We start from the raw sequence: 13,273 nt of genomic DNA, 5'->3' as shown, positions 1-13,273 counted from the left end.
ATGGCTTGGTTGTCGAAGTATAAAAGTTCTAACACCCTGAAAAAATACCGGAGATAACAGCAGCAGCAAGGTCACAGATGGTCGTGGGAAGGTCAAAACACCATCAATTGTAGTGTCATCCAAAACCTCAAAGAGAAAACAGAATTCTAAAAAAAAAAAATTACCAAGGACCAGCGGTCAATCACAGATTTACACAAATGCAATTTTCATGAATGTGCTGTGAGAGGTCATAATCCAAAGATAGAATCCTGGTCCTCATTCTTGGGGCGGATAAGCAGAGCGGGTAAGTCATTGATATGCACATGCTAACTTTAGGTTAAAGGAGGAAGAAGTTTATAGAAGGACATTTGGGGTAGTGCAGAGAAGAGGATAGATGTTGATCTACATCCTAGCTCGAGGAGGAGGAGAATGAGAGAGAAGATTCCTAGAAAAAGCAGGAAATTACCCTGAGAGTATCAGTCTAGGGACAGAAAAAAGGCACACTTAAAAGATAGAAAGGTCCTGAACTCTCTGATCTATCTAACAGTCTTCTTGCTGCCCCCTTCAGGGTCTTCTTCTTCCTCTTAACTTTGTACACCAGACATTGCATACGCCAACAATTCTGTGATGTGTATATTTCACCAACAAACCCCCTACATTAGCCCACTATAAGAAAAGAGCACAAAATTACAGTCTGCAAAAACATAAAGGAATATCAGCCTTGCTTGGCTTGCCTTCTGATCTCTTGAACATTCAGCACATACAGTTGTCATATTTCAAATCCCTCAATATAACTCAGGCTGCTAGAAATTTAGCTTTAGAAACAACAACATTCTTGAGAGGCTCTGGAGCCTACCAGAAGGGATAAACAGCAATTGCACAGCACCAACGAAGCTTTCCCATAAGACTACTACTACTTGTCTTATCCTATTTTGTTGATTACTTTTTCTTCAAACCAGGCTCTTATATAACCATCTCAATTGCCCCAGTTTGTTTCTAGCCAGGAAATATTCCAACTCTGAGATAGACTAAAATTTCAGCCTGGATTCCCAGCATGTTGACACTTGTATAGGAGCAAGGGTCATGATTCTGGGTATTTCCAGCAAACCAGACGTAGCAAATCACAGAGTGGTAGTTATGGTCCAGCTGTGTCCCATTTACACTTCACAAGTCTTTGCACTTAACCCAACACCATGGTTTTTCCATTTCTCCATTCTCACCCTTTTTGTGCATCAGTCACCCAAAGGAGGTTTATGAAGTCACGTGTTTTCCATGTATGCCACGGCAGTGACCCCACCACCACCCGAGCCCATGGAAAGCACATTAATTCATTCATATTCAAGAGACAACTGGTGCTAAATGACAGATGCTGTCTTTTCTTCTGCCTCACTATCACCTGGCCCATCATCCTTTATTGCCTAAAGCAAGGGTAGTCAAACTGCGGCCCTCCAGATGTCCATGGACTATAATTCCCAGAAGCCCCTGCCAGCAAATGCTGGCAGGGGCTTCTGGGAATTGTAGTCCATGGACATCTGGAGGGCCGCAGTTTGACTACACCTGGCCTAAAGTAAGACACCGGTATACTTGTCATTTAACCTGATCCAGGATGGCCAACTGACCAGCTATTGTACTCCATTAAGCCAAGAAAGCTGGTAGCTGTATTATGTCACAAACAAACCTCAATTTAATCATGGAGCCAAAAGTTCTTGGATCCCTACATTCCCTTCCCTATGTGCACAGCACAGAGATGTAGGACTTTGGGGCTGGAAACAAACTGGGCTGATTCTGCACTTACGTTGGTTATTCTGTGTGGATCCTGCTGAATTCAGATCAATTTGAACTCACATCTTTCTCTATCCCCCCCCCCCCCCATTCAAAAGTGTTTTGCATGTAATTAGGAAAGCTCAGAATGAGGGGGACAAAGCGCAGCAGGAGCCTCTTTCTTCCTTTTCTTGAACCAGGGGGCGGGGGTGGGTAGGGAAGGATTGGAGAGAGCAGAGGAGGGGGAATAAATCCAAGAGGCAAATCTCTGCCAAGAGAAGTTAGGGCTTCTGGAGCTTCTGGTGAGAGAAGTTAGGGCTTCCCCTTTAAGGGAAGCCTTGCATCCTGGGAACTAGGAACTGACGCCTTGGCCAATCAGGGCTTTTCTACAGCATTGGAGGCTCGGCAGCAAGTTATTTTGGGGAAAGCAGACAGCTGCAGCTTACTCATGCCGATTTTTCAAATATTTAGGGTTATATCCACTCCAGGATATCGTGGGGGAAAGGTAGGGTCACTGATAACTCATTACTGTTTTCTTCTGGTTGGACTGATTGTGCTGTGGAACTGTTACCCAGCACCACCACCACCTCAATACGCACACATTTTATTTTTTTGTAATATATTCCTATGATGACAGTTAAATGAAGCCGTTCTATAGGAGGTATTACTGTTCAAATTCTGCAGCTCTATATCACAAGCTTAAGAGCATTACATGTGAACATTTACCTCAGAATCTATTATTCTATATCCTCTAGCAAGGAAGACAGGAGAAAACCAGTCAGAGGACAGAAGCGTCTGTTTAATCTATTGGGGGTCCTTTCATTTACAGAATGGCGAAAGGATGCACAAACAAACCCATTCACACGTACAAACTCTTGAAATGGAAGGTCACAGTTAGCAGGCCCCCTTCTGCCCACCAGGTTAAGAGTTAAACATTTTGTGCCATTTCCTTCCTTTCTTTTACCGCTCAGAAAGCAAAGCAAAATCGATTAAGTCATTTGTTCCAATGACATCAAACATTTCCCTTGGTGGCCATCTTGTTTTGTATCCATCCTGGTGTGAAATGAAATACTCCTTTGGTTTGGAAAATCTGCTGGGGGGGGGGGGGCTTCCATCAATACAATGTTTTGCCTAATGTTTAAGCACCCACTGCTAATGTTTTGTTTGGTAGCCTGATTGGATTACTGCTTGCTGGGAAAGCAGAAGACGTTGGCATTTATTTTTAAGTAGGTCATACCACTCGGTATACAAGATATGCCACTTAACAAGTCCCAAGAGCAATGCACAATCATGTGCGGTTAAACCCCCCCCCCCAAAAAAAAAATTGCTTTTTTTTTACAGTCTCAGGTGGTAAAATCTGCAGTACATTTGTCAGAATTTCAAGAAAAATCTGTAAATGTCCAAAGAAAGCAACATCCACAAGTGGCATCTCTCAGACAGAGAACAAAATGGTACTTGACAGCAGTTACCTGCACATGAAAGATTTATGGGGGAAATGGTGAGAGGAGAATATGGTTTCTTCCCTCTTCAAATACTTGCAGAAAGCACCTTGTTTCAACCTTTGCTTAAAGCACTAATTTGACTCTGCCATCAAGAGCACACTGGAATGTTGCCAATAAAAATTTGCAAAAAAGCCAGCCACATCAGCTGAAGCTCCTAACCCAATGGGCCAACAACTGATGGCCTCTGGAACACCTCCATCCCCCAAGGAACCTGCAAGCCGCCTCCATAATAACAGTTGCTACCCCAGCAGCAAGAAAGTGGAGACGTAACAGTGCCTAGGAAAACCAAACCTGCCCATAAGTTACTTCTGAAGGGAAGAGGGAAGAGTATAGCCTCTCGCTCCTTTTCCATCAGCAGCTCTCTGGAAATCCAGTTGATGGCCAGAGCCACCACTAAATACAGATGGAAGAAGGATACACATCACACAGCAGATACAACCCCACTAATCGTAGGCAGGTCTGGGTAAGGCCAGTGCCTGGATAAGAGAACTCTGGAGAACCCCTGCAGAAACCACCTTGAGTTCCACAGTAAAAGAGAAGGACCATATAATTTTAGTCAATAAATCTGTACTGCAGGAATGGCCAGGCTCAACAAGTCTCTCCCAGCACGGCTATCCTCCGTCCCATTTAACAACAAACCTCCCACCTTCTCAAAATTATCAGTGTAGAAATGAAAATGTTTTGTATTTGCCAAAGTTAACTTCCTGGTGCCCACTTGCTTCTTCTCCATCTTTTGCCCAAAGCTAAAAGCCAAACCTGACTTTTCTCCAGTGCATTGGTGTAGGAGAGTGTTCCAGAATTGCTCATAAAGCCTTCCCTCTGTGCCTGCAGAGCATACCAATTTAGAAGCAGCTGCCTCCATGGTCGATACTCCCAATGTCATGTGACTGGACCCAGCACCGCATGGCAGCCATTTGGCTGCAGCGCTCAATATCTGTTCTCTAGATTCCGAAAACAACCAATGGTTCAACAACGGTGGGAATCCCTTGGTGCAGAACACTTACACAATCCTGTTGATACCAATATACTTCCATTCCAGAGACACGCCATGTAAAATCAGTTTTTATTGAGACAGCATTTAGGAATATTTTCTGCAGTCTTGCATGTGTGTTTTTAATCTATCTGAAGTGCATTTATAAATAGACATCAAATCAACAAAAATACATTCCAGGACATCGTTATATCTTCTATCATTCATAAAGCACAAATAAAAAGGTTTGCAAATTAAAGATGGTCGGAACTACCATCTTTCCGCAGGGCCTGTAAGACAGAGCTCTTCCGCCAGGCATATGGTTGAGGCCAGGGCAGAGCCCGGGTTCCATCCAAGATCCCTAATCCATCGGCCAGTCTTTCTCTCCTCTCTCTCTACAGAATTAACGCCCAACCTCTCTCTGAACAAGCGGGGAAAGTGGGGTGAGTTATGGAATAGAATGCCATCCTTTTATTGTAATAATGGGGTATTTATGGGATTTTATGGGATTTTACTGTGATTTTATATTTTATTGTGAACCGCCGTGAGACCTTTTGGCGAACGGTGATATATAAATCCAACTATAAATAAATAAATAAAAAATTCAGAGCCAGTCCTGGTTAGCACTTTGATGGGAGCCCACCCAGGAGGTCTAGAGATTCTATAGAGAGGTAGGCAATGGCAAACTCCCTCTAAAAGGCTCTTGCCTTGAAAACATTATGGGAGGACTATGTCAGCTGCAGAGCCTCTTGTGGCGCAGAGTGGTAAGGCAGCTGTCTGAAAGCTTTGCCCATGAGGCTGGGAGTTCAATCCCAGCAGCCGGCTCAAGGTTGACTTTCCATCCTTCCGAGGTCGGTAAAATGAGTACCCAGCTTGCTGGGGGGTAAACAGTAATGACTGGGGAAGGCACTGGCAAACCACCCCGTATTGAGTCTGCCATGAAAACGCTAGAGGGCGTCACTCCAAGGGTCAGACATGACTCGGTGCTTGCACAGGGGATACCTTTACCTTTTATGTCAGCTGCAACTCAACACTCCCTCATATCATAGAATCATAGAATCCTAGAGTTGGAAGGGGCCATACAGGCCATCTAGTCCAACCCCCTGCTCAACGCAGGATCAGCCCAAAGCATCCTAAAGCATCCAAGAAAAGTGTGTATCCAACCTTTGCTTGAAGACTGCCAGTGAGGGGGAGCTCACCACCTCCTTAGGCAGCCTATTCCACTGCTCAACTACTCTGATATCTGACATCTACTCTGATTTTTTTCCTGATATCTAGCCTATATCGTTGTACTTGAAGTTTAAACCCATTACTGCGTGTCCTCTCCTCTGCAGCCAACAGAAACAGCATCCTGCCCTCCTCCAAGTGACAACCTTTCAAATACTTAAAGAGGGCTATCATGTCCCCTCTCAACCTCCTTTTCTCCAGGCTGAACATTCCCAAGTCCCTCAACCTCAATAATCACAATGGGTAGAATTGTCATCAATTGTCTCTATGGCCAAGATCCTCAACTCTCTTGTTTGAGAGTGACATCCACCTCGAGATACTTTCAGTACTGCAATCAGTGATCTCCAAGGACAAAATATACCCAGTCTTGGCTGCTGTGCAACCCTTACTATTCTATTCTTGCTCAAGAATGCGCAGTCGCATACACAAACATGGCAGGGTACCAACAGACAGTACAAGCAGCACTGGAAAAACACCACCGTCAACTGCAGCCAATGGCACAAGAGAGTAAGAGATAACGGTTTGATGGACCAGACATAGCCCCAGGCCTTTCATAGTGCCAATAATGCATACTATGTACTAAAAAAAAGTTCAGTTTTGTACTCAGGCAACCCAAATTACAAGCTAGGAAAAAAATGTATTCAGTCAATGTGCAAAAAGCATGCAAGCACACCCCCACCCATAGAATAGTTGAAAGGCGTGTAACACAGTTCAGTCAATGTATTCTGAATAATACCCAAATGGCAGGCCATCCAAGAACCATACCTAAGGAGGAGGAGCACAGCATAAAGACAAGAACCACTATCACCTTGCATTAATTAAGATTTAGGATGCTTTAGGATGCTTAGGGCTAATCCTGTGTTGAGCAGGGGGTTGGACTAGGTGGCCTGTATGGCCCCTTCCAACTCTATGATTCTATGATTCTAAGAAGATTCTGCTAGGCATGGGGCAGAGAAATGAACCTCCTCCTTCCTTTGACATATTTTTGGCTGAGGTTGCAGGGGTAGGGCAGGGGTAGTCAACCTGTGGTCCTCCATTTGCTGGCAGGGGCTCATGGGAATTGTAGTCCATGAACATCTGGAAGACCACAGGTTGACTACCCCTGCCCTAGGGTTTTTAAGGCAAGAGATGTTAGGGTTGGTTTGCCACTGCTTTGCCATTAAGCAGACTTAATGACTCTAGATTTCCTTGTTAGTTTCCCATCCAAACACCAATCAGGGCTAACCTTCCTTAGTTTCTGTGATATGATGAGATTGCTCCATTCTGGCGATCCAGGTCAAGGCTCTGTTTACCATACAACGTTCTGTTTAACCCTTCAGGTTTCCAAGATTCCTTAAGTATCACCTGCAAACTCCAAAGCTTATTTTTGTAACCTTAAGAAACATGGACTTATTTATTATTTATTTATTACATTTTTATACCACCCTCCCCTAGGGTTCAGATTGGTTTACATAAAATTTCGTGGGAGATTACACAGAACGTCATAGGCATAAAACACAGTCATAATGTAACATAGCATTCAAAATATAAATAAGCTTCCTTTTTTTGAAAAATAAAATCTCCAGCTTCTGGTGGCTAAATAAGATACTACAACATATCACCCTAAATTACATATGATACCATAAATATGTAACTGCTCCTGATCAGTAACTCTACAGGCCTCTGCTTAAAAATGCTTTACTAATTAATCCGCAATTACAGTAAAAGACAACAAATGGTTTTAGTGTTATTGCGTGGGGGGCAAATTTGTAAACTGGAAAGGTTTTTTGAGAAGTGTGGAATGTGGGCAAGCCCCTCCCCAGCTTTTTGACACCCCAGCATAGCGATCCCCAACCTGTGGGCCGCGGACCACATGTGGTCCTTCGACTAATTGGCGGTGGGCCCCGAAGGACGCCTTCTCCCCCCCCCTGGCCCTTTACTTCATCCCCCCCAGCCCTTTACAACACACTTCATTGTTGTGGCGTGTCTGTATCTTATTTTGAAGGGATGTTTAAACATTAAAGGGATGTTTAAACATTTTGAAGGGATGTTTAAACGCCGGGCCTCAGTAAAAGGCGTTGAGTGGTCCCCAGTGATAAAAAGGTTGGGGACCACTGCCCCAGCACACCTTATTTTCATCTAAAATATTACTAGGGAGATGTGAACACGGGGAAGAAATGAAGCAATAGCCACACCTTTATGGTAGTGTGGAGCACAGATTAGAGCTGTGACCCAAGTGCCTTATTTCTGCACAGCATTACCCGCAGGATGAAGTATTCACATGCCAGGAGAAACTGGTCGCTTCCCGACAGTCACAAACAAAAACAACAACAACAACCAACAACAGCAACTTATTAGTAGTAGTATTATTAGTATTATTAGCATTATTAGTTTTATTTCCTTGTTTTTACATCAGCCATTCGTCTTCAGGATGGAAAAGTGACAGAAACAAATAGCTGTTCTCTAAATGCCTTTCCGACAAAAGGAGAGAGGCTTATAAACAGGTCTGTAAATCATCCAGCGGTGAGCCAGGACACTGGCATTTGAAATGGGCTTAGAAACTGCATTATAAAAATATTATTATACAGAGGCAGAACAATGACGCACAGGGAAGGAAGAAATTATATGGCCAAGGGCTCCAGAGGGCAGATGGAAGCAGAGACACAGATGCTCCTGCAGCTTCCCAGCGTCTGCCCAGAGACGGGCTTGTCCACTCTTTCTGCCTCTCAGTGCTGGTAAACATGAGCAAGGGAAGCCAACCTATTAGAGGTAAGAAGCATCTCTCCCTTGGGTGGGAGGAGGCTGTAAAACCATAGTCTGTGCAAGGATGCAGTCATGGCTCCGCTGGCTTTTAAAACGGGTCAAGAACATTCAGAGTGGGTAGGACTACCAACAGCTATTGGACAAGACATCTAAGGAGAACCTCCATGTTCAGAGTACATGAAATAGCTGTTGGCTTCATGCCCTGCATCAGGACTTCACACAAAGACTGTATGAAGCCTGACAAAGACCACTACTTTCCCCAGCATTCCCCTACTCCAGGGGTAGTCAAACTGCGGCCCTCCAGATGTCCATGGACTACAGTTCCCAGGAGCCCCTGCCAGCAAACGCTGGCAGGGGCTCATGGGAATTGTAGTCCATGGACATCTGGAGGGCCGCAGTTTGACTACCCCTGCCCTACTCCTTCGAGTAGCCAGTTCCAATCCCAGTTAAAGTTTATTCCTGAGAACACGGGACCTACACGGAGTAACAGCCACACAGTCAGAAAACTGCAGCGGGAAAAAGTCACTCCCTCCTCCTGTCAATGGATGGAGGAGAAAGGAAGGAACCACTTCACCTCTCTCCTTCTCGAGACCTGTATAATTATTACCTGAATCAGGTCTCTCAGCCACAGGAATAAACTTTCCAGGTTTGGAAAGGGCTGTGGAGAGGGAAGGGAAAACCAAAAAGACTGGTGAGGATCAGAACCTTCTGGTGAGAGATCACGGGACCCGATCCGTTGGCAGCACAATCTCGTAAAAAGGCACACTTATAAAAAAGCACACAAACACTTACCTACATATGCCAATTATTATATTATAATAATTATTATTTAGATTTCTATCCTGCCATTCACAGCAATGTGAATGCAATGTGAAAGCTGTCTCGTGGAGGGTTACAAAATAAAAACCCACATAAAACACATAGATCCCTATTTAAAAAAACCATTAAAAGTTACATCAAATCAATTTCAGGCAGCAAAATTACCATCCCCTCCCCCCAACCTATGAGGCTGCTACTCGGTACACCAGGGGGCCTTCTCCAGCCCAATATCCACCACCAAGATGATCCAGAATGTGGTGGCAGTATCTTCCAGGGGGGCCCAGTTGATCTTCCATGCCCTGCCCTCAACCATAGACCTGGCAGAAAAGCTCCATCGTGCAGGCCCTGCGGAATGCAGGAAGTTTCCACAAGACCCTCAGCTCACCTGGGAGCTCATTCCACCAGTAAGGGCCAGAACAGACAAGGCCATGACCCTGGTCAAGGGCAGGTGAACTTACCTGGGGCCAGGAATAAGCAGTAAGTTGGTGCCAACAGAGCGTAAATCCCTGCGGGGGGCATAGGAGAACAGAATCATAGAATAATGGAGAATCATAGAATAATGGAGTTGGGAGAGACCTCCTGGGTCCTCTCCCACCACAGACATCCTGTGAGGGAGGTGAGGCTGAGACCCTGATATTCCCGCTCGGCCAGAACAGCTCTATCAGTGCTGTGCCGAGCCCGAGCTGGTTGCACGTGGGGGAGTGGGGAATCGAACCCAGCCTGTCAGATTAGAAGTCTGCATTCCTAACCACTACACCAAGCTTAGCAAAGAATTAGCAAATATCATATGGCAAAATTTGGATATTATGACACAGTTTACTAATTTGCCGCTAATTTACCTTGGCGTTATATCTGTATTCTTATGATCCTTGCTCCATATTGCATGAGGAAGAGTCCATGCACTCAAAAGCTCATGCCTTGAATAAACTGTTATTGGTTTTAAAGGTGCTATTGGTTTAAATGCCTTGAAAGAAAGGAAGGATTCAAGAAAGACAGAGAAAATTATCAACCTTGTGCTAACCCAGACCCGGAAAAGTAGGAACCCCAATGTAAGACCTGCTCCTTAAGATTCTAGACTTGAATACTATGCAGAGAGTGGAGAAATACCAAAGAGGTTCTGAACATCATCTCTTTCTTAAGAAAAATGCTGTGGAATCTTTATAATAGTTCTTAACAAGAAAGGATGGTATAACTTCATTGGTCCCTGGGAGAGTGATGAATCTGAGGCCTGGCTCTGCAAACCGATCCATAACCCCACCATTAACAATCTTGCCCATAAATCCAAGGGGGAAGGCACATAATGAGAACTCTTTACCATCTATTTGTTTCCCTCTCCTTAGCTACACACACAATTTAGAATGTGAGATTTAGAGGGAAAGAGAAATCTGTTTTGTAGAAGAACCTTTTAGTGGCTTCTTCTCTCAAAGTGCTTCCCGGTTCCTTTCTGCCGGCAAGCATTTAGGCTTGTACAGGAAGGACGTGATTAATGCTCTGTCCATCCCAGAGCTTTCGGGCATTGGTGGCTTGTAAATAATGCAACAAGGTCACTCTCGTGTTGTCAGTTTTTGTTTTTGTAAAAAACCAGGGTGGGAGGGGAAGAATTTAATGAACTGGTATCTTGGGGGAAATGGCAAACATCCCTTTGGCCGTGGACTCTTAGGACATTAGGAGTAATGGTTATTGAGAAATAATTAAACCAGACCTGCACAACCTGTGACCCTCCAAGTCAAGCATAACCCACCAGTTTGGTATTGTGGGCTGCTGGAGGCTGAACAACCTCACAACCCGAGGCAGCCCCAGGCAAGGATTTGGGGAAAGGCCAGCAGCACAGGCCTCAGAAAAAGCAAAGGAGCAAACACAGACTCTCAGCCACAAGGGCAGCTGGCATTCCGCTGAAACCAGGAGCTTCTGTTCTCAGTGAGGCCTTCAGGACAAGATCCAACCATCAGGCTTGGGAGCTAAAAGAAGCCCTCTGCTGGCAAAGTCCTGTTGGTTCACTCAGGTAGATTGCCAGGCCTGGAGGCAGGGAGCCTTCCCCATAGGGTGAACTGGGAGATATGGGGAATGGGGTGAAGCCTGGGGAAGTTGGGGTATGGAGAAGAAAGGAACTTCAGCCGGGTAGAACGCCACAGAGATCAACTTCCAAATTAGCCATTTTCTCCCGGGGAACAGATCTCTGTCGCTGTTTGTATTTCCAGGTGAGCTCCAGTCACCCCCTGGAGCCTGGCCAACCTGGACGTTCCCGTCCCCACACAACCAGGAGATAGATCCTGGCAATGTGTCAGTCGGGAAAGTAAAATTTCGTGTGTTACCCTTTAGGCCAGTGGTTCTCAACCTTCCTAATGCCACGACCCTTTAATACAGTTCCTCCTGTTGTGGTGACCCCCAACCATAGAATTATGCCAGTGTTCTTGCACAGAAATTAAACCGAAACTGACCAATGGCGTGAAGATCCCTGGTTCAGGACTGTATATAAATTGGTTTTCTTCCGGGGTTTCTCAGTTCAGTTCTGCCTCTTCTCCCACCATGCCGATCTCACTCTTTTCCGCTGCTCCAGACAGACGAACACTCTATCTCGATCTACCCCACAAGGCTGTTGTGTGGATGGCACCCCCCTCCCCCAGCCAAGCTGCTTGCCCTGCCACGACCCCGGTGAAAGGGTCATTCAACCCCCAAAGGGGTCCCGAACCCCAGGTTGAGAACCACTGCTTTAGGCCAAGACCTAAACTGGGTCCTTTTATCAGACTTTCCAAGGACTCTTCACATATGCACTTTCTCAGAAGCACAGGCATCCTGATTTCCAGACCCACATTGGGGGGGGGGGGGGGAGTAGAATAAAGCACCCAATTCACCGAGGAGCAAAAACAGGGGGGGAACTAGTTTCCCTCAATAGGGGAGCAGAGCTTCCCAAATGAAGTCAAAAGACGTTTCTGGAGAAAAACAAGCCGGCCGAACAAAAGCCTGTAGCAGTCAATCCCGGCTGCGAGACATTCCCTCCCCAAAGATTCGGGGCCAACTTGGCACTGTAAATGAAATTCCTCATGGCTCGTTTGCCCGTTCTTTCGCACAGGGCAGGCCCCAGCTTGTTCAAAGCAACAGGCAGAAGGAGAAGTTTCTGAGCGATGCGTCAGCATGAGGCACTCTCAGGCAGGCCCCAAACACCTTCCACCAGCGAGTTCCAACTTCCAGGGGAACAAAGACGTGTCCTCGCTCCGGAGGAAGGAGCTCAGGGCCCGGGGGGAAAGGGGGGCAAGCTTGAACTGCAGATGCAAAACCAAACGGTGCAAGGGCAGGGACCGCAGCATGCCAGCACTTCAAAGGAGCCAATAAACGGCAGAAGGTCTTCCTGCAGCAGTTTCTTCAATCAGCTTTCAGTGTTTGCGGAGGACGTTTAGGAGTGAGAAGATGCGAGCCAATGCGACTCCAGGGAACGCTGCCGCCTGGGAAGAATCCCCCAGTCTTTAAGCTGGCAGCGTTAAGTATGTGTCAGATGCCTCCAACGTAAACAAAATACTTTTACACAGACTGAGACCGTAAATCTCCCGTAACGGCTTGCAGTCTCGGGCTTCCTTCTCCCAAAGGACCGTAGCAAGTTGCTCCCACTGATCCTAAAAAGCCCACTGATTAAGGCCACCGTTACCACTGGTCTAGCACACCCCTCTTGATCAACATTCCCATCCGTAACAAGCCCTTGGTTTGATTTACTTCTTTCTCATGTGTCATGTAGCTCAAGGTATGCTGCCCCCTGCCCCACACTTTATACCAGAGGTAGTCCAAGTGCGGCCCTCCAGATGCACATGGACTACAATTCCCATGAGCCCCTGCCAGCATTCGCTGGCAGGGGCTTATGGGAATTGTAGTCCATGGACATCTGGAGGGCCGCACTTGGACTACCCCCCTGCTTTATTACTCACAAAAACTAAGCAAGGTAGACTAGGATAAGACATAGTGACTAGCACAAGTTCATCCTATTTTCGCTTCGCAGACAAAAGGAGATTTGATTTCCCCAAAATTGGGATTTTCTGATTCTACTCCAACAAACTACAAATAACCTTAAACGGTTTTCAGAGACACGACTGAACGGATGACATCCATTGGTTTTATATACTGCCTTTCCCTAGTGGGCTCACGGCGGTTTACAATAATAAACAGATATCACACAATAAAACCCCATAACATATCTTAATAAATACTATTGCAACCACTAAGGTGGCAGGCGGAAAAAAATCTACTGTCTCACCCCCTCGTCCCGCCAGGTGCCAAACTTCCTACC

At 45.8% G+C, this 13,273-nt stretch overlaps 1 protein-coding gene across 1 annotated transcript in view; it reads right to left on the bottom strand.

The window, feature by feature from the left end:
• Positions 1-13,273, bottom strand: part of MID2 (midline 2) — a 220,530-nt gene that overhangs the window by 191,841 nt on the left and 15,416 nt on the right. The window lies entirely within an intron of this gene.

Source organism: Paroedura picta, chromosome 13, assembly GCF_049243985.1.
Source record: "Paroedura picta isolate Pp20150507F chromosome 13, Ppicta_v3.0, whole genome shotgun sequence".
NCBI lineage: Eukaryota > Metazoa > Chordata > Lepidosauria > Squamata > Gekkonidae > Paroedura > Paroedura picta.
Note: the sequence above shows the minus strand (reverse complement) of the source record. Positions and strands in the feature narration are given on the sequence as shown.